The 26089-nt window shown below is 35.4% G+C and overlaps 1 protein-coding gene and 1 long non-coding RNA gene across 13 annotated transcripts in view; one reads left to right on the top strand and one right to left on the bottom strand.

The window, feature by feature from the left end:
- Positions 1–26089, top strand: part of BANK1 (B cell scaffold protein with ankyrin repeats 1) — a 551109-nt gene that overhangs the window by 223675 nt on the left and 301345 nt on the right. The window lies entirely within an intron of this gene.
- LOC140700126 (uncharacterized) overlaps positions 11789–26089 on the bottom strand; it is a 32376-nt gene continuing 18075 nt past the window's right edge. For both annotated transcript variants that reach the window (XR_012078354.1, XR_012078355.1), the window contains one exon: positions 11789–11872. This is a non-coding gene — a long non-coding RNA (uncharacterized lncRNA). The remainder of the gene's footprint in view (positions 11873–26089) is intronic.

Below are 26089 nucleotides of genomic sequence, written 5' to 3'. Positions count from 1 at the left end.
TAATAAGTGAAGTTTATCCACTTAATTGATAATAAAAATGAATCCCCTTAGATATAAACCTTTAAAAAATGGAGTGGATATATTTTGTGAACAACATCAAACATTCTGAAAATCTGTAATTATGTGATTGAATAATATCGGCCAAGACTACTGAGGTGGGTTGGTGTTTTGTCCCTGCCTATGGTATCCAAAAATGATGACATTTTGTATACTTTGTCTACCATCAGTCTGTTGTCTCATTTTTTCCCTCTTGTCTTCAGTCTGACTGTAGCCCTTATGAGTTGGGGAATCAGTACCACCTTTTAAATACCATGCAGAATAGGTTAAGAGAATCTGAAAGAGTGTGGGAGATGCTTTCCTACGAAGACTACTTGGATTTAGTGCATAGATTCAATTACGTCAATATTAACTGCTCAAAGAAATTCTGTATCTTCTCACTTGATGGGCTTCACACAGATAGTTGGATGTATTTGGTAAAGGACATTTGGATAAATTAAGTTCTATCATCGTCACAATTTTCTTACTTAACTCAGAGCTTTGTTATCTATTTTGCCGAGGAATAAAATAACTAAATTAATTTTAATAAGGAATAGAAGTTGCTAAGGGAGATAAATATTCTTACTTAAGATAGTAATAATAACAATAGTTATTCTAATCTAATGAAGTTGAAATGGTGGCTTGGTGGCTCGCATGTACTAGGCACTATATTAAGCATTTTCTCTCTAAAAGTTAATTTAACCCTTCACTGGGGAATTGCTTGTTTATGTCTTCTGCCCATTTTTGGACTGGGTATTTTGTTGTTGTTGTTGTTAAGTTGTACGAGGTCTTTATATATTCTGGAAATTAAACCTTTGTTAGTCACATCATTTGCAGATATTTTCTCCCATTTGATAGGTTGTCATTTTGTTTGCTTATGGTTTTCTTTGCTGTGCTAAAGCTTGTAAGTTTGATTAGGTCCCACTTGTTTATTTTTGCTTTCATTTCTATTGCCTGCGTAGATAGCCCTAGGAAAACATTGCTAAGATTTATGTCAGAGAATGTTTGCCTATGTTTTCCTCTAGGAAGTGTATCGTGTCTCATCTTATATTTAAGTCTTTAAGCCATTTTGAGTTTATTTTTGTGTGTGAAGTGAGGGAGTAGTCTAATTTCATTGATTTACATGCTGCTGTCCAGTTTTTCCCAACACCACTTGCTGAAGAGACTCTTTTCTCCATTGTATATTCTTGCCTCCTTTGTTGAAGATTAACTGACCATAGGTCTGTGGGTTTATTTCTGGGCTCTCTATTTAATCCTCCCCAAATACACAGAGTTGATATCATTTGGTGAAAAATGTCTTCATAATGCTCTCATTCTTAAAGAATGAGGCATTTTTACTTAGTATAAAATTCTGTGAGAAATTTATTACAAGACAGTTTCACTGAGTGTAAATATATATATCACTTTAAAGATGGTTGATATGTCCTATTGTCCATTTAAAAGAATATATACACCTGGCTTTTTTCATTTGATGTAACATTGTAACATTCATGTATCTTATTGCATGCAATAGTAATTTACTTTTAATGATGAGTAATATTTCAAAATAAGAATATGCCACAATTTGTGTATTCATTCTCTTGATCAGTAGGCATTTGAGTTGGTTTTAGTGTCTAGCTAATATGAATAAAATTTCTATGAACTTTCTCATTCAGTTCTGTTAATGGATATATGTCTTCCTTTCTCTTGTACCAATATGAAGTGGTACAGTGGATGAGTTCTAGGAAAGGTATATGTTTAACATTAAGAAGACAAACTGTTAAAATTTTTCCTAAAGAGATTATACCATTTCACTCTCCCATCAGTGTATGAGAGTTTCAGCTGCCATATATCCTCACCAATATTTGAAACTGTCAATCTTTTTTTAGCCATTCTATTAAATATATATTAATGTTTCATTATGTCTTTAATTTGCATTTCTCTGATGACTTATGGTGTGTATACATTTTCATGTGCTAATTACTGACTTTTTAATATCTCTTTTGTGAGGTCTGTTCAAACATCTTGTCCACTGGTTAGTTTTGTCAATTGTTTCTTTTTTATTATTGAATGGTGATAATTTTTTTTTCTTAAGGGCATCTACTGATTGACAAAAGTTTTTAATTTGGATGAAATTTATCATTTTCTTCCCTTATTATTGCTGCTTTATGTGTCCCTTTCGAGAATTTGCCTACAGTCAGGTCATGAAGATATTCTCTGATTTCTGTCTTCAAGTAGGTTTATAGTTTAGCTTTTGTTTATATTTTTAAGTCTAGGTCCATAATCCATTTCAAACAATTTTTTGTATAGCGTGAGGTAAACATTGAAGTTCACTCTTTTCCCGTATGGATATCCAGTTATACCAGCAACGTTTAATGAAAACACTTTTCTTTTAATTGCTTCGGTATCTGTAAGAAGTCAATTGACTGTATAAGTAAGGGTCTGTTTCTGGAACTTATTTTTTGTTTTATTGATCAAATTTTCTGCTCTTATGCCAATATCATGCAGTTTTGATTATTGTAAATTTATACTAATCCACAGTCTACCCAGAGCCAATATACCACTTCACATAACTTGTAAGACTCGTTCAACGGTAAAACTCCATTTACTCTTTCCTTTGTGCCTCTGTTGGTATATATTACACCTTCATGTTTTAAGCCCTACAATTAAATGCCATAATTTTTCTTTTAAAGGGTCATGTGTTCTGTAATAAATAATGAAAAGAAAAAATTGTCTAGTGTCCTATATTTTCTCAGATTCCATTTCCTGTTCTCTTTATTCCTTCCTATATATGCACCTTGCTGTCTTGCATCATTTTCTCTCAGCCTGAAGAATTTTCCTTGACTTTTTTCTAAAATACAGAATATATGCTGGCAATGAACTTCTTCAATTTTTATTTTAAAATATCTTTATTTTGCCAGTATTTTTGAAATATATTTTGCTACATATGTAATTTCAGATCAACAGGTTTTTTTGCTTTAAGCATGTTAAGTTATTCTATTATTATCACTGTTCCCATTTATGTAATGTGTCATTATTTGCTGACTGCTATCATAATTATCTTTTTGTCTGTTTTTTAGTAATTTTATTGTGGTATTTTAGTGGTTTTATTTAGTAGTTTTATTGTGACCCATATATGATTAGTTTTGTATTTATTCTTTTTGGAGTTCACTTTGTTTCTTGGATATTTAAGGTCACATTCCTTGACTAGATTTGAGGAATTTGAATCATTATTTCTTTGCCTTTTTTTGTTTTTACCCTATTTTCTCTCTCTTCTTTTTTTCTGGAACTCCAATTAAACATAAATGAGTGTGCTTGATATTACCTACATGTTATTGAGGATCTGTTATTTTTTATGTTGATTTATTACGCCATCTTCAATCTGCCAATAAGTCATCCATTATACTTTTCATTTCAATGTTGTACATTTTAGTTCTTTGATTTTCATTTAGTTCTTTTTTATAGTTGCCATTTTCTGCTGATATACCTCATTCATTCTTTTTATTTTGAAAATATTTTTTTGAACATATAATGGCCGCTAATTCCAACACCTGGGTAATCCCTTGGTTGTTTTCTAATGACTGTTTTCTACCTTAATTATGTATCTTATTTTCCTATTTTATTCACATTTCTTCGAAAAAAATTAACTTACATTCTAGAAATTTAGGATATGCTATACAGACACTGGATTTTGTTATTTTCCACTGAAGAGTGTTTATTTTTGCTCTAGCAGGTAACTATTTTAACTGGATTCAAATTCAAAACTAAATCTCTTCTGCAGAGGGCAACAGAAGGAATTTCTACTGTTCTTTCAGTCTTCTAGCTGATACTTTTCACTGTCATCCCTGGATTCTCTCTGTCTCCCTCAAGTACATTTCAGGTGTCAGCCAAGAACTTTGCAAAAGTGTGTATGAAGAGTTTGGGTCTTCCTGTTCTGTAGCCTATTCATTTCAAACCTTTGTCTCTCACTTTACATTAACTCCCACAACTTTGAACTTCATCCTCCGACTCTTTGAGATAATAAATGTGGGTTTCTGCTTTTGTATTCTAGCTACTTTGTGCCACACATACTGATGTGCCCTCATGAGGAAAGTATGTGTGTGTGTGTGCGCGTGTGTGTGTGTGTATATATATATAATATATATATATATATATATATATACTAGAGTTTGATTGTTATCTGTGTGAGCATTGTCCAATATAATATCTGTCTTATTTGAGCCAAAAATTCTTACTTTGATTGTGGCCTCTGAATATGTCTATTTATTTATTCTTTGCCTATTGAGCAATAAATTTTTAAAATACTCATTTTTATATTGGCAGAAATTTTATAATGTCCAGACTACTCTGAAAATAAAAGTTGCTAAACTACTTTTAGCTTGATAATATGGTAAGGCATTATTCCAATGCATTTACCTCAGAAAATAATAACATTTCTATAAAGCATTCCTGTAACTTGATTTGAACATTACAATGTTCTGGAGTGTACACCAAGGTAAACTATTTGTGAAACAGACATCAAGATAATTAAATAAGAAAGCTTGGTTATGGAATTTTCCTGGCTCTGTCATTTACTAACATTTTTGACCTTGGGCAATTTAATTACCCTCTATACCCTTGTTTCTCATTTGAAAAAGAAAATAATAATGCCAACCTTGGAAACTTGTTGTGAAAATAAAATGAGAAAATATTGGAACCTGCATGATCTGCATAGCACAGAGTGGATATTATATAAGTTATACATCAGTTATAAATTGAGGAACACCTACAAAAATAATTTTACTTTTAAAGTAATTGATTTCTAGTTATTCATTCTAGACGTAGACAATGAGCAATTTCAGTTGGTGAATATTCAGGCCCATTTTATTTAGTAGTAATAGGACAATGATGTTCTATTAATTTGAAGTATACTTGTCAATTTCTCATATATATACACACACAAGCACCCATATATAGGTACACTGTATCATTAAAGAAGAATTTCAAAAGAAGAGAGAACTGAACATACCTTGTTTTGTCCTGTGAGAAATTTTTATTTCTCTAGAGACCTTTTCTATGAAATCCGACTACTGAGAATATTGTTTATTGGAGTCTGCATGATAATGAATAACAAGGATTACTTATAATCAGTTATGATTTGGGTCAAGTCAGGCAGATCCACGCCTAAAAAGTAAGCAGTGGTTAATATACATCGACATCAATAATTTGCAGTATTTAAAACAGTCTAAAATCAGTTCTAAGAGGAAAAAGCTTTTTTTGGTTGTTTATTCAAATTATTTTGTCTTATCAGTTGCACAGTGTGAAGAATTGTTACTGGAAAGCAGTTCAAAATTTATAAAACTGCCTTGGTTTACAGAACTTTAAAGCGCTGAGCCTATCAGTATCAGAGGTCATGGACTCATCATTTTACTTACTCAATTCATGCTCTGAGTTACTGTGCTCCCAGATCTGCTTTTATTGCCTTATCACTTGGCTACAGCTTCTGTCTCCATATAATATGACTGTAGCTAAGTTTTTGCCTTATTGCTTTTGAGAGAGAAATTTATAATAATATACCTTAAAAATTACGGTCTTAAGTAACTGCTACTGGTTTTTGTTTCAAATGGAATTACACTCAAGTTTTATTTGTGTCTTTTTTAATTCAAAATATTAATTTAAATACCTCTAAAGTAACACAAAGACTCATGTTGAGAAAGAGCAGTTCTGTGCACCCTTCCCCTCGACCAGAGCCTCCACTTTCCTCCTGCAGTCTGGGATGGTGACCCAGTCAGCTGCTGCACGGCTCTTGTCCTGGAACTTCCCAATCTTGTTTTCCAGAGTTGGACTCATGGTTCCTGGATCCCCTGTCTTCTCTCTTGCTTATTCCTTTATTTTGCTAAAGCATGTCCTGTAGTAGATCTCCAAGAAAGGGCATTTGTTTGTATTTTTGTTTTAAATGATGTAGAAACCTTTTCAAATCAGACCCTAAGAAAGTGAGTCTGGTATTTTTAGTGACATTTGGAGCTCAAATGAGATATTATGTATCTCTGATCTGCTGGAGAAGCAGAGGAACTCTTCTTGAAAGCTGGATTTAATAAAAAAAGAGAGCATGGGAATTAAAAGTATAAAACTCAGATTTCGTACAAACATATTTCTTCATATGGCCCAAACTTTAGACCCTTAACTCTAGTGCCAAAAATGATCACATTTTAGTAGAGGAATCATCATCATCATGAAAAATGCCCCTGTGGATGTAAAAATATACCTGTAGTACTGATGGGTATCTTGTCATTGTCCAGCTCCTCCATGGTACAGAATCCCTCCCCTTGTTCCTTTGGATCCCTTCTTTGCACACAGGATCCCAATTTTATTCACGTATTGTAGGCCCAGTTCCTTCAGGGCAGACTGGGATCAGGACTAGTTCTTGAGGTTTGGATCTAACATTAGGTCTAACAATCATAGCTGTTCTACAGTAGTGCTTTCCTCATTTTTGGTGATCTGTTCAAGAGTAGGAAATTGAATATAAGGCAGTTCTGCCCAGCAAAGTGTAGAGTTTGTTGAGAGCTTACTGGGAGATATTCTTTTTAAAAATAAAAAGTCTAAAGGAAAATGTATCCTTTCTTCTGCCCTTGAGAAATTATTGTGCAAGGAACTGATCCCTCACATTGCTGCAGCCCTCTTACAGCCACGAAGGAATTAGACATTAAGTTCAAGATGGCAGAACAGAAGTGTCAGATGATACTGTGTCTCATTACACTAATGAATCCTGCCTTTGCCTTACCTCTGGACTTCTTGTTATGTTTATGTTATGTTTTTATGGCTAAGTATTCTCTTGGGTCTTTTGTTATTTAAAGCCTGCTGCATTCTAAATAACACAGAAACAGCAAAATAATTCTGTGTCTTATGCTTTCTGGAGGGAAAGCTTTTTCAGTGAAAGACCTTTAAAAAAGTAACATATTGAACAGGCTTTGAAAATTAGCATGAACTGTTTACTTATGAACTTTTTGAATCTGTCATACTGAAACATTCATGGGTCTGAAAAGCATTATTAATAAATTAAAATATTTTATTCAGGAAAGAAAGATAATTTTGAATAAAAGAAGACAAAGGGAGATTTTATTACTTACCAAATTTTTCAAAAAGTTTTTCTTTAAAATTTCATGATAGCAAAAATTTTTAAGAACAGTTTTTTAAAATCCCCGCACTTCTATTTGGGTCCTACCAAGACATACTCAACATTGCAACTCGGACTTCAATCTCTCCAAGAACTTTTCAGTGCATACGGGCTTTTTATGGGCTTTTCATGATCACTTTTAGGACTTTCTTTAAGTCTTTCTTGAGATTAAGGGCTGCAGCAGAAAATCGGAGTTGCATGTTGTATCAGGCAAAACCAGTCACTTCAGTGTCCTACTCCATGATCTTGCCACACGGCAAGCACGCCTGCACATCGTGCTCCTGCACCTGCTGCCGCCCTGGCACCCCCATTTATACAGGCTGAAGTTGTCCCCAGTGAAAGATAAACTACTCCTGCAACTGTGTTTTCCAGAAATACAGATTATAACTGACTTTCCATTTGCAAAATTACGTAGAGAGTTTCGGGGCATCAGCAGAGAGAAGCTGTGTTGAGAAAGTTGCACTGTTAGGAAGCCCGAGGAGATGACTTCATAATTATAAAGCAAATTTTATTTATGAATCATTGATAAAGGTTTTTCAATTTTTGGTTACTACTGTGTTCTGAATTAGCCCTTCATAGAATCGTGATTTTTCTTTCTAAATAAAATAAGGAAGAATTTAAAATAGAAGAAACCTCAGGTGTTCAGTGAGCTATTGATTTTACATTCTGAGCATATACTGTGTACCAGGAATGTGCTAAAGATTTACAAAACAATCTCTTTGCCATTTGAGAGCAAGTTAGACTACCTTGCTTTACTTCTTTCATAATTAAACAAATTTAAAATCCAGGATAACTAAAATGTTGAAGGCATTTTAGAGTAAGCTCCTAACATTGCAGTTCCTACTCCTGGTCCCTTCAGAATCTAGGGGCTGGGGAAAAAAGTAGCTTTCCACATACACTGACTAACAGTAATAATGAATACTTTGAATTTGTAAAGTGGTAGGCACCTATGGAAATTTATACCTTCCACTTACCTTTAGATATAAGAGCAAATAACATGTAGTTATTCTTAACAAATAACATTGGATTTTCAAAACTTAAAGCCAAGTTTTTATTTTAAAGTAGCTTGTAGGAATAAATTTAAGAGATATCAAGGGTTAAAAATTGAAAAGGTCAAATCCTTCGCGTGCCACTTTAATCCCAGCTCAAACTAGGCCTGCTGTTCCAAGAACTAAAACTGATTTTATTATACATATCAGAGCAGGCTCATGATTATTTCCACACTTTGCTGAAGGAAGACGGTATATGGAGAAGATAAAAATATTCTTTGCAGAACTGATTTTACCATGCCCAGATTGAATCAGCATTTCCAACAACTTCTTTATTTCTTATTCACATTTTTAAGTGCCCTTTGCCTCCCAAGGCTAGAGTCACTGCACATGATTCTTCGTACTTTACAGACAGATACATTCAGAGTGACATAGGAAAAGATTTCTCTTCACCACAGTGTTATTCATTTATATGCCGCCTGTGCCAGGAAGAGCTTTATGGCAGCTTGGTGTTAAAGGTGACTTGAAGCTGTGTAACTGGGGCCCTGGGTGAAGTGGCACACTTGGGCTGCAGACGTCAGAGCATCTGGGGTAGCAGTATGCTGAGTGATGGCAGAACAGCGCTGAAAAGGGACCATGTACCCCTCCACCTCCCCTTTCCTGAGGCTCTGAAAGAGTAACAATAGGGCTGTCACAGTCAAGGCACTGTTTCTGGGTCTGAAGGAGGACCGTCGATGCACTGTTGTCAGGAAAACCAAGCTGTCTCTTCACTGTAGGCTCCTTCAGAAAATGAAAGCTTAGCTCTCACCTGTCATTCAGGGAGCGAGGTTTCTTCACATTCCGACTGTCGGCAAGGAGCGATGTCAGCGATGTGGGCTCGGCTCTCTGTCTGCCCTCCACGGTTATGAGACAGCTGCAAAGGGATGTCTGTGCACAGAGGCAGCCCTGTACACAGTTGTGAATTAGAAGCTTATCTTCAAGACAGTTTCCTCGTGTTCCTCCTGATGCTGTGTGTTCCAGTGTGCCTTCCCCATTGCAAAGCCCCACTCAGGCTTGTCTCCCACACTGTCAAAACTGACCTGATCATTCCCACTTCTCAGAGCCCCCTTGTTCTCAACATAAGGCTGGTCAACCTCGTAAGATAATTATTAATGAATATTTATATTCATGGTTATATAAGCTCTGTAAGGGAACATAGAACCTCTTTGGCCCCATCATCTTATTTCACAGGTAAGAAGAATTGGTCTGCACATGACCACGTGATTACATGGGATGGGAGGGCTATGGGTTATTTTCATTACAATGAATATGATCATGTATATGTAATTAAATAACAACTTGAAATTGAAAGCTGGCAGGTAGTAAGATAGAGTTGTCATCAGGGCAGTTTGATGGAATGGCTTCCCAGAGACCTCCTTATACCTGATATATTTTCTTTAATTAATTTATGGCAATACAGAATGTTCTTCTCAGCTTCCAGGGTCTCGTTGCTGCAGGTGTCATTTAACTAATTTCAGGGTTTCTGGCTTACACCGGCCAGAAATTACAGAAGACTCAAGTAGAAAGCTAAATATCCATATATTAATTTATAAAGAGAAACATAACTATCAAGTAGACTGGAAAGAATCATTGATGTTTGAAAGACTGTAAGATAAAGTGAGATGAATAATAATAATGAATTAATTAAAGTAATTAATAAAACATTATGTGCCAGGCACTGATTGATGTGCGTTACAACAGTTGTCATCTGATCTTCTCAACAACCTTGTAAAGTAGTTGCTATCATTCTCCCCATTTTAGAAATAAGGAAGCTGAAGCACAGAGAAGTCAAGAGACTTGACCATGACCATATAGCTAATAAATGGGATAGTCGAGTTGTGAACCCAGGCAGTTTGGTGTGACCCACTCTTTCAGCAGTGCCTCAGTAGGTGGTTTGGTAAGCACAAAAGTAAAATACATGTTTAGATACCTGACTTAGCTTTTTAGTGATTGGTATAAGGAACCAACCAATCACTGTTGGTTCTCTACCAGGAGAGACTTTGCCTCTGGGAGACATTGGACAACATCTGGAGGCATTTTAGTGCTGTCACAATTGGAAGAGGGGGTTGCTACTGGCATTTATTAGGGAGAGGCCTGGAATGCTGTTGAACATCCTCGGTGCACAGGCTATCTCCCAACATCACAGAATTACCCGGTCTAAAATGTCAGTAGTCCTGGGGCTGAGAAACCCTGGTGTAAGGCACTGAGAGCTGCACCCACCTCCACAGTGGACACGCGTGTTTCGTACGTGATTCTTGAGGAGTTCTCGGGTCAGGGTGCCCTGTTATTTGCACAATACTTGGATGTGAGTTCCAAATTTGCCCTTCTGATTTGTGTTTTTCTATATTTCAAAATGCTTAATTTCCAATATAGTCAATAATTTATCTCATTAGATAGGATAAAACAAGGTGCGTCCCCTCCATTCCTGCTCATAGTTATTTGCAACTCTAATACTAAAACTATTAAAATTAGCTACAAATCCTGAACTCATCTACATGTATTGTGTGATTTAAGCCAGAGTTCTATTTTGTCATAAGCAAAAATCGTATTTTTCCGTTGGTATTGAAAACAAAACCAAGTATGGTAAGGAGCATCTTAATGACATTCAACCTAGGATATTTCATTCATATGATCTATACCATGCTGCTGTTTCCCCCTCCAGACAGCAAGCCGACCAAAAAAAATCTTTAACTATGAAGTTAGAACAAAATTTTTCCCTTGGAGCTATCCTTTCAGCTGGATGGTGGATTAGTTTAACTGTAAGTCCTTCCCACTATAGAACACTACAGACTGAATGAAAAATACTTCCTGCATTGTTCAGGTTACAAGAAGAAAAGGCAGTCTCTAGGCTCACCCCCAAAACATTCCTGTGAGCTGAAACCAGAGCTGTGACCTCAGACGGGAGAGGCGGGGTTGACCTGAGATCAAACTTGGGTATCAGGCTAAGCACCTATTCAACAGCAAAGTGTGGGACTCATCGGAGACTCCCACTGAGTAGGGGTCTTCGAGGAAAGGGAGTGGTCCCAGGCTAGCAGTGTCCTCTGGCTATCAGTGAGAACAAAGTCAAATCGTCCTAGATGAAAGCATCTCCATTTCAACTCTAGGTAATTCCACAGATGGAGAACAAATAACTGTGAACTCAAAACAAAAAGGGAATAAAACATAAGAAAGTTAGACACCAATTATTTTTCCATTTTGGTTTTTCTGTAATGGTTATTGTAGCAGATGATGCTACTTAACATCCAAATCTTTTCTCTCTTTTCTCTTCTGCACTAAGCCAGAGTTTCCAGCCTCCCTTGTGGTTTGTTATGGCCAAGCGACTGGCCTCTGAATTCTAACCTCTGTAAAAGTAATATATACAACCTCTAGGCCTGGCCCATGAAACCTTTCCATATGCCCACATCCGTGTTCTTTCTTGCTCCCGGCAGCCATTGTTGCCAACCCAAGTGATTTTAGAAACCATTAAATGCAGATGGGAGAGTCTCCAATTCAATTTTCCTGCCAAATGACTGTGTAGGGTAGAGTGGAGAGCCTTCATGACACTGCTCAGCAGGAATCCCACATCGCCATGGAGACAGGACTGATGTGTGTGGTCCATTCCTCCATTGGTAGTCTTTATTGTGTTTATCCCTTCCATCCTCCACCATTATCAGACCATAAGAATCCACATCTGGACCTGAAGGAGAGCAGTAAAGGTTATAAAGAAAAATCTGAGTTTAGCTGGATGAGACTTTGAATTGTCCGTCTTGAGAATGGCATGGGTATGTTCTAAATACAGAAAGAAGAACATGCATGGATTGCGTGTGTTGGCAAGAGCCATGGCCAAGATTGCTTGCTGTGCACCAAAATCTTTCCCCCCGTCTTCTTGGGCATACAGCTAGTTGACCCTGACTGGCATCCTTGGCCATGTGGCCACATGACTAAGTTCCCACATACAGAATGTGAATAGAAGTTATGCATACCACCTGCTGGCCTGGCTTATGACAACTTCCTACATGTACTTGTCAGTGATCTTTCCCCCTTCAGACTAACTTAGAGCCAAATCCCAAAGTGTGCTTGAAAATGATTTGTTTAAATTGACAGAATCTCCAGCATGATGCAGAGCTACTGCAGATTGGAAATCGCTGCCTCTGATATCAAACTGTGACATGAGAAGGAAATACAGTTTCAGAATGTTTTAAAATCCTTTTAGCTATCAAATAATGAGTTCTGTTGATTAAAGCTGCTAACTTTTACTAGTACTTAAAAGCTCGTTACTGAAGTTTATTGTGTGTTATGTTCAAGTGGAACTCAAGTGTCAGGATGTTTGGCTTATATACCAGTTTACAATATTAAAGCATTACATTTGTGTTTTATTCTTGTGTTTCATAAATTCTATATTATTTAATTTCTACCATAATCCTTGGAAATAGATATGGATTAGCATCCGTATTTTAGTATGTTTTCATTATAAAAATATTTAAAGAACTCAGAAATCTAAGAAGTAAAACATACCACCAATCAGAGATATCACATTAGCAACTAGTTATGTATGCAGTATTTTTGCTGCATTTTTAATGAAAGTGAAGTCAAATGCATGCAATTAATTGGAATAAATCTACCTTTACTTAGCAATATATAACACTCTCCATGTCAATATTAATCTTCTATTCAACTTATTGAATGTATGCTTAGTATTCTATTGTAGGGATTTGCTTAAAGTTATTTACCCAATCCCTTAATGTAGGACACTTAATTTTTTGTACAACTTGTCTCTCACTTAAAGAAATGTAATTATAAACAGTTTTATACATACATCTTTATGTCCTTGTCAATTGTTTCTTCTATCACAATGTTGTTGTGATGCTTTAGCATATTGCTAAATTGTCCTAAGAAGGGCACTAATATAAAGCCCTACCTGTATGTGGTATATTCTTTTATTCCCTTTCTAATACTAAGAATTATTAATCATTTTAATATAGGGCAATTGATATTTCATATCACTTATTTTTTTCCTTTGAATTTTTGTGTTAATACTGTTGAGCACCATTTCTCTTTTACAGGATGTCTGTACTTACACATTCAAAATTAGTTTACAGGTCATTCCCAAATGTCTTCAGATGTTTTTCTTTTCTAGTAATTTTATTTCTTTTCTTAATTGGCTTACAGGAGTTCTTTATATTTTAGAGATAGTGAAATCTTTCTTTTGCTAATGACATCCTTGACTTACAGAAAAGAAAGTAAAGTTTGAGGAGGTTAATTGTTGTGTCCAAGGTACACGTAGCAAGGTACAACAGACTGGATGCTAGGTCTTCTGGTGCCAGTTTTGGGGTTTTGTTTTTAATTCACCTTCATCATTTCCTTTCTTAAAGGAAGCAATTAGAAATTCAATAATAGGTGCAAGAATAATTGCATTTTGAGGATACATTCCTGCAGAAATAGTTTTAGGGTGCTTACTAAAGTAGATTATATGCTTCCCTATAGGAAACGAGTATTTCTGACTTTCTCCTAAAGCCCATGTGTCCGATATAATTCCTGGCATGTAGTAGATATCCTATATTTGTGAATGGATGCATTAGTGTGCTGTATCCTGTGGTTAGAGAGATGAAAGACTGTCTCGGCATTCAAAAAACTTCCAATCTTGTGGCGTTAACAGATGAAAGATAGACAGAATAACCCAAAACGGGTTAAGTGTTATGATGGAAATGAGCATAAACTCAATCTGATATCTAGTAAAGGTTAGGAGTAATTGGCAATGAGTCTCAAACCCCCTTCCTCAAATATATTATCTAGGAGTGCATTGTCTTACCCGGTGACATTGTTCTTTAGTGAGAAGTAATGAGGTAATGAAGAACATAGTGACTCTGGCGTCAGGTACACCAGGGTTTCAGACTGTTTGCAGCTTTAGGGCTTTCTGTCTGAATAGTTCTGAGTGAGGTAGCTTCTGTGAACCTGAGCTTTTTACCTGTTGCTGTCACTAACAATGTCTGTCTCGCAGGCCATTAGGAGGACTCAATGCCAATATGTTCAAAGTCCTTGCCTCTTAGAAGGTGCTCTAGACACACTGGTTCGCCTCTTAGAAGGTGCTCTAGACACACTGGTTCTTTTCCATGTTCCTCAAAAAAAGTGTGTTAAAAAGCACTCATCTGAAAGATTATCTGCCACTTTATGCTCATGTTTATACCTTTTTAAAAAGTATTAATCCTTTGTTGTTTTATCTTGACTTTACTTCTTAGTAGAGCTTTTGACAGTCAGCAGCAGACCCTTACCATGAGACTGTATACTTACGTCTCACACAATTTAGAGACAATTTAGAGGCAGAAAGTATGTACTAAGAGTTTAAATTCTTCAAAAATATCCATAGCACATGACTTTGATGCTCCCAAGAACATAGAAAGCATTAAATGATATATAAAACACCAAATGCTATGTAAGAGAACTTATGAAAATGCTGAAGAGATGAGTTTCAATGGAGCTTACATGGTGTTACATTGCCTGCTCTTAAAATCATAAGCTGATTTTCCAAGTGGGTGTTAGAGACATATTCTTGATTTGGATATGCTATATAGAATACATAACCATTGGCAATTCTCTGAAGCTTGTTTGTGTTGAAATCTTGTATACGTCCTGCTGTGGGAGTGTAGCTGACAGGCCAATGTTCACATTTCCTGTGACGTAACTATTCCGACTTCACAAGGAACTGGTCTCCCCTTCTCCTTTGGTACTTGATAGTAACTGACACTCGAACTAAGATCTATTCTTGTTTCTGTTACTTTTCCAGGAAATTTTGGACAACCCTGATTTATGTTATCAGTTACTTCTGGTACATGTTGTCATTCTAAAGAAGAATTTCAACATTTTTACTTTTAGAAAGCATAGTGAGTGTTCTTGAAATCACTAGTTTACTAATTTAGTTGTGGAATAAAGAAAGACGACTTTTAGAAAAAAGTTATAATCCTTTATCTTAAACTGTACTGGATTTATCAAGTATTTTATATTTAATGTTTTGTTAAGCTTCAGAAACCTTAATTGTCAGATTATTTGCTTCTTTACTAAAGGAAAGCTCCTCTGAACTTCTTTTTTTAATATGGTGAGAGTATAAGAGTTACAACAGGATCTAGAGCTAAAGGAATATTTCAATTGTATATACAAATATAAAAATATGACAGGCTATCTTTTCATACCTTTGAAATATTTTTCCTCAGGAAATTCCATTTTGTGGTTCAAACTAATTTAATTGACAATAGCCTCAATGCCTCAGATTTGTGAAGACTATGCTGATATTTATGAAACAAGATAATATTATGAAACTTTCCTTCAAGAACAGGTTAGAAATTTGTTATGATTCCTTTATTTGAAGATAGCAAAATGCATTCCTTTAATGACATAAAATGAAAAAACTCAATTACTGAAGCAAGTGACAAGATTTTCTCTATAATTCTGGTAAGGAGAGAGTTTCAGAAATAGAAATAGAATATAACATTTCTTTTCCTTTCACCATTACCAACATGCAGTACAAAGAAGTATAAACAAGTAATAAATCATAACGCAATCAATCAGAGCAGTACAGAGACCATTTATCCGTATGTAAATTTTCCTCTCATTATAATAAAAACCCCATCCAATTTTCTCTGTAATACAAGAATTAGCTTTTCCTCACAGTCTATTTGTCTTTTCTAATCTAAACTTGAGTCCCTTTTTCACAAATTAAAAAGAGTAGATAGGTATGGGGAAGAGCCTAATCCCAGTACAAAGCAGTTGACTTGTCCTGGGCGCCACCGAGAACAGGTGGACAAGAGGGACTCTGAAAACTTTGCAAGAGAAATCATCAAAAATCAGGTACAAAGAAAATTATAACAAAAAATTAAGATGAGAGTCTCAGTGACCTAAGGGACAATATCAGGTCATCTACCATGCATGTAACTTGCGTCCCAGAAGAGGGGGTGGGAGAACGGAAGTCAGAAAAATGTAGAGATAATGAGAAGCTGGAACATTTCCAAATGTTATTAAATCTATAAATCTGCAGATCCAAGAAGTGCAGGAAACATCAAGAAGGAGAAACAGAATAAAGTCACAGAAAACAAATTGTAGTCAAATTCACTTTTTTTTAATTTTGGTTGCTCTATACCAGCTTTATTTGTAATTGCCAAAACTTGGAAGCAACCAAGATGTCCTTCAGCAGGTAAACGAATAAATAAACTGTGGTCCATCCAGACAATGGAATATTATTTAACACTAAAAAGAAAAGGCTATCAAGCCATAAAAAGACATGAGGAACCTCAGATGCATATTGCTAAGTAAAAGAAGCATAGCATATGATTCCAACTATATGATATTCTGGAAAAGACAAACCTATGGAGATGATAAAAAAAGGTCAGTGATTGTCAGGGGTTGGGAGTGTGGGAGAAATGAATAGTTGGAGCACAGTGGATTTTTAGGGCAATGAACATCCTCAATATGATATGATAATAATGAATGTTTGTCATTATACATTTGTGCAAACCCACAGACTGCACAACACCAATAGTGAACCCTCAGGAAAGTATGGACTTTGGGTGGTAATGATGTGTCAGTGCAGATTTAACAATGACAATAAATATACCACTCCTGTTGCTAATGGTGGGGGCTACACATGTGTGGGGGCTGGGGGCATATGGAAAATCTCTGTGACTTCCTTTCAATTTTGCTGTGACCCTAAAATTGCTCAAAAAATATAAAAGTCTGAAAAAATTATTTCTGAAATATATGCAGGAAAATGATATTTAAATATGTAAATGCCTGCATTTGTAAGGTGACTTCACTGTTTCTTAGCTATTTAACCTAGAATGAACTTTTCACCATTTATTTTCTCATCTTGTGAGTGGCAATTGTGGGAGCTCCGAGCAGAGCTGACTTCTTGGGCGTACAATCTGAAATTCACTGTATCTTTTAGTGATTAAAAAGAAAACACTTAAGGAATCTAGGAAAAAATGGTATATTACATACAGAAATACAAATAAAATAGTGACCATAGATTTCACCTCAGAAATGCAAGCCAGAAGTATGCTATCATTCAAGACTCGAAAGAAACTGTCAACCCATAATTCTTTTTCCTACAGTTTCTTACAAAGCTTAGTAGTTTTACCATATGATCTATCAATCATGATGCTCGATATTTACCCAATTGATTTGGACATTTCTATCTACATAAAATCCTGCTCACCAATGCTTACAGTCTGTTTATTCATAAGCACCAAAACCTAGAAGCAGCCAAGATGTACTTTAACAGGTAAAAGGATAAACAAACTGTGGTACACACATACAATGGAATATTATTCAGTGATAAAAGAAATGAGTTATCAAACTGTGACAAGCCATGAAGGAACCTTAAATGCATATTATGAAGTGAAAAAAAAATCTGAAAAGCTGCATACAGAATTATTGCAACTATGTGATATTCTGGAAAAGGCAGAACTATAAAGATGGTAAAAAGATCACTGGTTGCTAGATATTTTGTAAGTAGTGTAGGGTAGACTAAGGATGAATAGATAAAGAAGCAGAAAGGATTGTTAGGATGGGGAAAATGTTCTGTCACTACAACGGTGGGTACAAAACACTATGTATTTGCTAAAGCCCATAGGAGTGTATGATGCAGAAAAGTGACCCTTAATGTAAATTATGTACTTTAGCAGTAATAGTATATCAATATTGGCTTATTAGTTGTAATAAATGTTCCACACTAATGCAAGCTCTTAGTATTTGGGAAAACTATGTATATTATGGGGGGAGTATATGGGAATTCTATGGACAATATGCTTTTACTTTAAATACATTTTAAAAATAAGTGGAAATGATACTTTTAAGTTCACTGCACTAGAATGGGGAAGGTAAAGATAATTACGTCCCTTAAATTTTAATAAAACGTTTCCATAAATCCATCAGAGTTTGATTTCTTATGTATACTTTGATTATAGATCCAAGATCTGTGAAAACCATTTATCTGTTAAAGGTTTCTATTACAGAAAGTTTTGGTAATTTATGCTTTTCAAAAAAAACAAAAAAACAAAAAAACAAAAGAAGACAACAACACAAAATAAGAAATTTCTACTCTTTCAAATATTCCAAACAGAAAATGAAAAGCAAGCGTTAAAAGAGTTTCTAATCTGATAGGAAAATAAGAAAAACTGAAAAGTAGTCTCAGACTTAAAGTACTAGCTGGATGAAAACTCAAAGGCCAGCACATGAAGCTTCAGCCTTCAAGTCTGGAACGTGAGGGCACTCTAGCTGCCAGAAAAAAATTGTGATGATTTCTATAGATACAGGTGTAGACTTTGGAGAAAATTACCCAGTATTCCATCATCCTTTTGATTAAACTGAGTTCTACTTATTTCCATAAATAATAATAATAAATTTAAAAATATAAATAATAAAAAAAGTAATAGCTAACATGTGTAGTTACTTGAAACAGGTACTCATGCTAATTGATTTAAATGCATGGTTGCCTTATCTCATTTTATTCCTAAAGTTTTATAAAATACCCACTCTATGGTTATGCCCAGTTTGTGGAAGAGAAATGGAACTTTCAAGAGGTTCTATACGTGTTTAAGAAAACACATTTATAAAAGTAGTAGAAATGTCATTCAAGACTGGGAAGGCTGAGCCCAAAGCAACTGTCCCTAAATAACAGCTCATTGCTACCACTCCTTATGGCAAATGATCAGGCTAGCTCACTTGAGAGGAGAGGCTGTAATAGAGAATGAGTCCTGGCATTAGGGAAAACAGATGTAAAATTTTAACTTCCAAAGGGTAAAGCCATATTGTATATATCAAAAATTTAATATGGGAACAAACACAATAAACACACATTAATTGTTTTGGGAAATTGTGTTCAGCATTGCTTTGGGTTTTCCTTTTTAATGTTCTCAACCCAGTGTTTCCTATAAATTGTCATTGATTAAAAGTTTTAACCGATACTTCTAGATGAAGTCCTGTCTCCAAAAGTATATAACGAATTAACTTTATCAGATTACTAAAATATAATACAGCACTGAATTTTCAAGTTGACATATATGCAAATGAAGCACACTGTATTTCAGGTCTATTTCAGTTGTCTTTGTTCTGGCTCTATAATCTTCCATTATCCATAATTTTATGGTATATTATGATAGTTCATAACACGAAGGGTCCCAAAGTATCAACTTAGTGAGTGATCCTCTTTGTCACTAATGAAGATTTAATGTATTTATATGCTTTCCTCCAGACTGATAATGAAAAGTAGAATAATAACTATTGAGAATAAACTCTTAATAAATAAGCCACTTGGCAACTTTCTGTGCAAGTTGAATTTTAAATTTTTTTTTGCAGTGCTTAACAAATAATTAGATTTTTTAGATACATCAAAACCTTGATTGCCAAGAAGGATTATTGAACAAACTTAGATATTATTCACTTTGTAAAGAAGATCCTATCTGTTTTTTAATTACAAAAAAAAATTTCAATAAACTTCTCAATTCAGATGTAATGAAGTACTTCATTTAAAAAACCTTTTAATTTAAAAAATGGTGTATTTCATAAAAATTACTTTTCCCTCAACTTTTGCTGCTTCTAATTATGCTGAAAAGGAAATTTTCTATTCCCCATGCCAGATTTGTCTTTTAAGGTTCAGTCAGATTAACATTTTCAGGTAGCTTTGATAGCAAATAAGATGTATAAAAAACTGATAATCAAGGTGTCAGCAAACCTAGGGAAATATAATCTGTATAACTTTAATCATTTGAAAACTGTTAGATTTCTGGATTGTTAAAAATCCAGGATTCAACTTCCTCTCTCTTCTTTGCTGGTCTCTGTCCAGGAACAGATATATGAGGGGAAACCCAAATACATTCTTTTTTTTTTTTTTTCAAAATTTTATTTTTCTTATGTTTCATTGTCTTTTCCAGCCATGTGTCACCACTTATGTGTCTTTTTCTGTAAACTCTGGGTGACTTAACTCCTCAGAGAAAGTACATTAGCTTCGCTAAGTTCTTATCATTGTGGATTTTTTGTCTACCCAGACTTGGTGCTTTCGTTCTGATTCCTGGTGGCCTCAGCCTGGATTTAGTCTTCTTTTTGAGTCCTACTTCCTGTCTGTCTGTCTACAGCTTGACTTCCTCTTTGCTGCCCCCTCACCTGTTGGGTCCTCATAGTTACTGCCTATATGGATGCTTCTGTGCATCCATGTTACATCTGTGTTTGCCCAGATTCTGGGCCTTTGCTTCTGTTTGGGCCATTAAGCTTTTGGCTCTTTTCTGATGGTTTCCTTTCTGGGATGCTCCCCTTGCCATTACTCATGGACTCACTGCCTGTCTCTTTGCTTTTACAAATTACATTTCTAGGAGAAATCCTAGAAAAAGCTTAATGGGAAAAGGAATGTTGAAAGTAAAAGTTATCACAGATAAAGCAACTGTTTAGTTTTGATCCGTAAAGCTGTTTGTGACTTTGGATGAAAATGATGCCAGTTGAAATTGTAGTCATTTCCACCCCAGCTGGAAGCACCAGATTCCTGAAAATATCCCATGCTAGCAAAACACGCAGTTAGGAAATATAAGAATTTATGGAGAAAAATCAACAGTATGGGATTAGGCATCATACTTGAAAGCTTTTAGAGTATTAAAATAAGAATATTCATGAAAAGACAACATGCTAAATCAAATAATGTTGGTGACTTTTATATGTACATAAAATATATATAATTTTTATATATAATATATATATATATCAGATGGCAAAAATGCAAAATTAATTTCCATTTATCATCTGTTGTTTTCTAGAAAATGTAAAGGTCTATTCTCCTGAAGTCTACATATACTTTTCATAAAATTTTTCTATTCATAAGTTTTTTTCTAAGATATTAGAAGATTCTTTTTTTTTCCCTATGTCTTTTTTCCAAATATTCAGTGCTTGTACCAGCTCTGATCTTCAAGAGTGGGCACTTAAAGTGCCTTTATCAATAGTATTAAGCCAATTTTACTATTTCTTATTATGAATTTATCCTCCAATTCAACAGTACAGTTCCCACCTTAATTCTGTGATAATAGCCTCAAATAATATCCTAGTAGATGGACTGACTTTCTACCTTTTTCCCCTTCTGTATGATTCAGGACTGTAATAACCTGCTTCTAGACTATTATTTTCAAGATGTGGTCTTATCTTGCTTTCTCCAGATACTCCCTGAGCCTCCTCTCTGCTGTCATGTGTCCCATTTGACACTGCTTCCATGACTGCTGAGATAGTCACACATCATCTCCACCAAGACTCCATGACCTCCTTCCTTCCTCATTACTATCTCTTTCTCTGTTGCAACTCCTTTCCCAACAATAGCTGAAGGGCACACCAGTGTCTTCAGATCACCCTGGATTCAGCCTGCAGCCATGAGAGAACACAGGCTCCACCCAGCGGGGAAATAAGATGAAAAATTAGTCACCATCTCAGTTTTCCAACATGCACAAAATTCTCAGACAGAAGCTGAGTCTGGCTTTCACCATATTTCAGTGATGTGGAAGTGGGGATGAAAAAGAGGATGAATTCAGCTTTTATTTAGGAGGTTTATTTGACAGAACTTGGTGATTGTTCAGTGAGGGAAAGGGAGAAGTTGAAGATGACTCAGGGTTCTGGTTTGGGGAACTGGGCGGATACTAGCTCATCATTTTTCATCTGGACTGTTGCAATGACTTCCTAATTAGTCTTGCCCTTGTCTAACCTTATATTTATTATCTTTCTAAATCACATATTTTGTTATGTCTCCTCCCTGCATTGAAATCTTCCATGACTTCATATTAAACTGCAGGATAAAGTCTAAAATTTTTATAATAGCTGAGTTCCCCACAATCCAATATTCAGCTCAGTGTCCTGTCACACATGCATCATCCTACTCTGATCAGTCATCTCCTAAGTGTACACTTTCACATCTCTCTGCCTTTGAACATGGCATTGTGTCTGTCTGGAATGTTCTTACCACTATCACTGCCTAAAAGTCCTGATCATCTTTCAAGGTCAAATTGAAGTACCACCTGCTTCATAGAAGTGGAGTCTTCTCTGTGATCTAGTATCAACAATGTGTAGAACTGCATTATCTGTCTTTTGATACTGCATCACAATTATTTCCTTACATATTTCCACCATTAAAATGCAGTGTAATTCATGTGAGACATTTCTAATCTTATTCTAAGATGGAGATTATGGACAGCTTTTACTGATTATTTTATGGGTTCAAAATTCTCAAAAATTAAGTAATATATAATTTTATGTGCTTAATGTAACAATAAACATTTATAGAATCATTTATTGTCACGTATATTTTGGATGTTGCTGTTTGCTAAAGGACATAAGAATAGAGGCACTGATGGTGGGGGGTTGGGTATTCTCTGGACATTTCAAAGAGAAGCCACCATGCTGGAGGAGCACCTATTCTGTCTTGTGTGGCTGGATTCTGAGAAGTAATAGGGTTAATTTGCACCTGCACAGTGTGAAGTAAAGGTGAGTTGAAGCAAAAATTCATGTCCAAGAAAGACAGGTAAATTGTTAAGAAGAAAAATGAAAGTCAGAGTTTGCAAATGAGATGAGAGAATTAGAGGAAGTGGCTTTAAATGTGTAAAAACATGAGTTTGTGCTAGGAGAGATATCCCTGAAACTTCTGGTAGAGGAAAGCCATTTATAGAATGTCTGTGGCCCCGCTTATGGACGGAAGGGAGTGGGCTGCTTAACTGGTCCCATAGTTCATAGCAGGTCAAGGGTGACACTTCTCTGGGTCTTTTTGCAGGCAGTAGGCTTCATTTCTTTTTTCTTTCCTTTTTCAGCTTTTTTTTTTTTTTTTTGGTGGGGGAAGGAGGTAATTAGGTTTACCTATTTTTTGTTTCTTATTTTTAAATTTTTATTTATTATTTCTCTTTAATACTGTACTGAGGATTGAACCTGGGAACTCATGCATGCTAAGCATGCCCTGTACCACTGAGCTAGACAGTCCCCTCCCAGGCTTCATTTCTCATGGCTAAAAGTGCTATGACTGTGATTTTCAGTCAGTTTCACACGTGTATACATAGAAATACAGAGGGAAAGAGGAACAGAGAGATTGACTTAGTACAAGGAATTGGCTCATGCAGTTATGGGAGCTGGCAAGTCTGGAATGTGTAGGGCAGACCAGCAGGCTGGAAGCTCTCCAGCAGGAGTCTTGAGACAGAGTTTCTTCTTCTGGGAAACCTCAGTTTTTGCCTGTGAAACCTGTCACCTAATTGGATGCGGCCCACTCACATCCTTGAGGGTAATTTCCTTTACTTAAAGTCAACTAATTGTAGATGGAACACCTTCTCTCTATGGAACACCTTCACAACAACACATGTATTGGTGTTTAATTAAATAAGTGGGTGCCATAGCCTACCTAGTTCACACATAAAACTATCACAGTTCACCCCTTGTCTATTTGGCGCATATACACATATCCTTAAACCAATAAATCTCCAGTTAAAGAGAATAACAAAGTCATACTCCAGCCTAACATGATAACTATCCTGCATACAACCCCAAATACACGTTTCCCCCAGAAGAGGATATAAAGTCCTTCGGTGATGTCCCTTCTCAACATCTTAGAACTTAATACTATGATGTAAAATTTATTATTAAGACATGTTATATGATAAGGGGACAAGGGAGGAAATAAAACAGCCTGATTTTTTTTTCTATCAATACTAGGTAAGATCTTTGACTCATGTAAATCTGACTTAGCAATCCAATACTTTGTGTGAGCCCAAATATTAATCTTAATCTGTGGCCAGACATGTTATTTCTATTCTTCATTAATTAGGTAAACAAGTTAGACATAAGGCTCTACTGTCACGGTTTTCTTTCCAGTGGAGTTTGTATACCTTATATTAAAAAGGAAATTGCAGTCGATTAAAATGTGCAACAATAAATAGTTAAGTCTGGCTCCAGAATTTAAGCAGAGCCCAGCCTCAGGAGATGTGAAGAATCAGACAGTAACAACTGAGGATATAACCGTGGACAAGGTAGATCTGGTGTTGTGAAGTGCTACCAAGAGGTTGAGGATAGAGAGCTCTTCAGAGCTCATACAAAAAAAAGAAAAGGCATGTGAGTCTTGGAGGCAAATTCAATCTTGTTAGTATCACAACCTGGGCTTCTGAAAGACTGACTGTTATTGGTTATTTATTTTCCTTTGGCAATCCCTTGGAGTTTATAGAGCTACTTAAAATATTCCAGAATATTTCAGAGGTGCCGACGATGAGTTTATTCACACTTAGGAGATGTGTAGGGACTCCAGCTAATGGGACAGCAAAACTCACAGTGAGAACACTATTCAGAAATATAATCAAATTAGGTTACTCTACTAGTGAGCACACAGTAGACACATTTGATTGAGATTTATTGCAGGAATGTTATCAGAAAGAGTGAGTTGAACATTACCAGAAAAAGTGAGTTGTCAGGCCAGTTTTTAAAGAGGTATGTGTATTACTATAGGGGAAGGGAATATTCAAAGGCCTTGAGGCATCATGAATGTGATGAAAGTCCACTTCATTGCCTCTAAGACGTAATCCCCACTGTTAAGACACATTATAGCCTAGATACCATGATGTATTTTTCAATGTAGATCTGAATTTTATTTTTTAATTAATAATACATGGCAGCAGTGTCTGGGAGCTAATCTATTATTTACATTATCTCTTTCCAAGAGTCATTCATGCATTATATACAGACAAAAAATTCCTTTTATTTTATCTGAAGTTAGTTTCCAATGGAAAATATATTTCAATGGAAAATATGTTATGTACCCTGCAAGGGAAAATGGGTATGCTGAAATTCACAATTCTCCTTGATAAATGCACGCCCTGCAGATGGTTGACAGCAATTAAATGGCCAAGACTGAACTTTCACAAAGGCTTTTATTTAATGTTAAATATTTTTATTTAAAGATAAGAGGCTGTTCCATGTGTCAGTTGAGAGTGAGAAACAATTAAATTGAGGAAGAATGAAAACCGATTTTTTAAAAATTTATAACCCTAATTTATTTGTGTACTTTTCTAGTGAAAATTAATATGATTACCCAAAGACTGAGCACTTGTAAAAAATGCTTTAACAAGACATTCTATAAAAGCCCGATTCCAATTGTGTTTACTAGCACTTAAAATGTGAAATACCTCACCCAATTTTGTCAATGCACAAAGAAAGCGTCTGCCAGGCTCTTCAATAACTTATAACTTTCTTTTGAACACCCATGTTGCACTATTATTAACTTTTTTTCTTATCAAATCTTGTCAGTAACAATAGAAGTTAAATTAAATTTGGAACAAACATAAAGCTGAAAACTGCAGTAAAACAGTGGGGAAAGTATGCTGAGAGAGCAAGAAGAACTTAACAGGTACTGATCTTTGTGTGTCTGAAACTACCACATTCATTCAACATTTATTGAGCCCTACTATGGGCAAGTTACTATTCCAGGTACTCAGGATACATCCTTGTACAAAACAACATCGACCTCTGTCAGAACTTTCATTCTATTTCCATAGAGTTGAAATTTTTAAGAACAAGAAAAACAAGAAATTCAAGAAACCTTTAGTCCTAATATGCATAGTAGGACAATGTTGAGTGTTTTTTGTAATCTTTGTAATTACTTTTTGAAAGCTTCCTGAATCGAGGCTTTTTAGAAAGTGTTATATAGTAAACATTTTGCATTTCCCTATGAAATTAAGAGGGAGCCTTATTTTGATTGAGACATTTCCAATGAGTAAGCTCTTCTTTTAACATTGTCTCTACAACACCAAATGTCAAATCCAAAATGGAAGCATTCAACCAGTTATTCAGACATTTCTTAGATTAAAATTAAATACAAGAGCAATAGTTTCCTTAATTATTTTAAGTCATAGTGGAACAGTTGGTAAATGACTATTTG

This window comes from Vicugna pacos, chromosome 2, assembly GCF_048564905.1.
Source record: "Vicugna pacos chromosome 2, VicPac4, whole genome shotgun sequence".
NCBI lineage: Eukaryota > Metazoa > Chordata > Mammalia > Artiodactyla > Camelidae > Vicugna > Vicugna pacos.
This window is presented reverse-complemented; position numbering and strand designations above follow the sequence as displayed.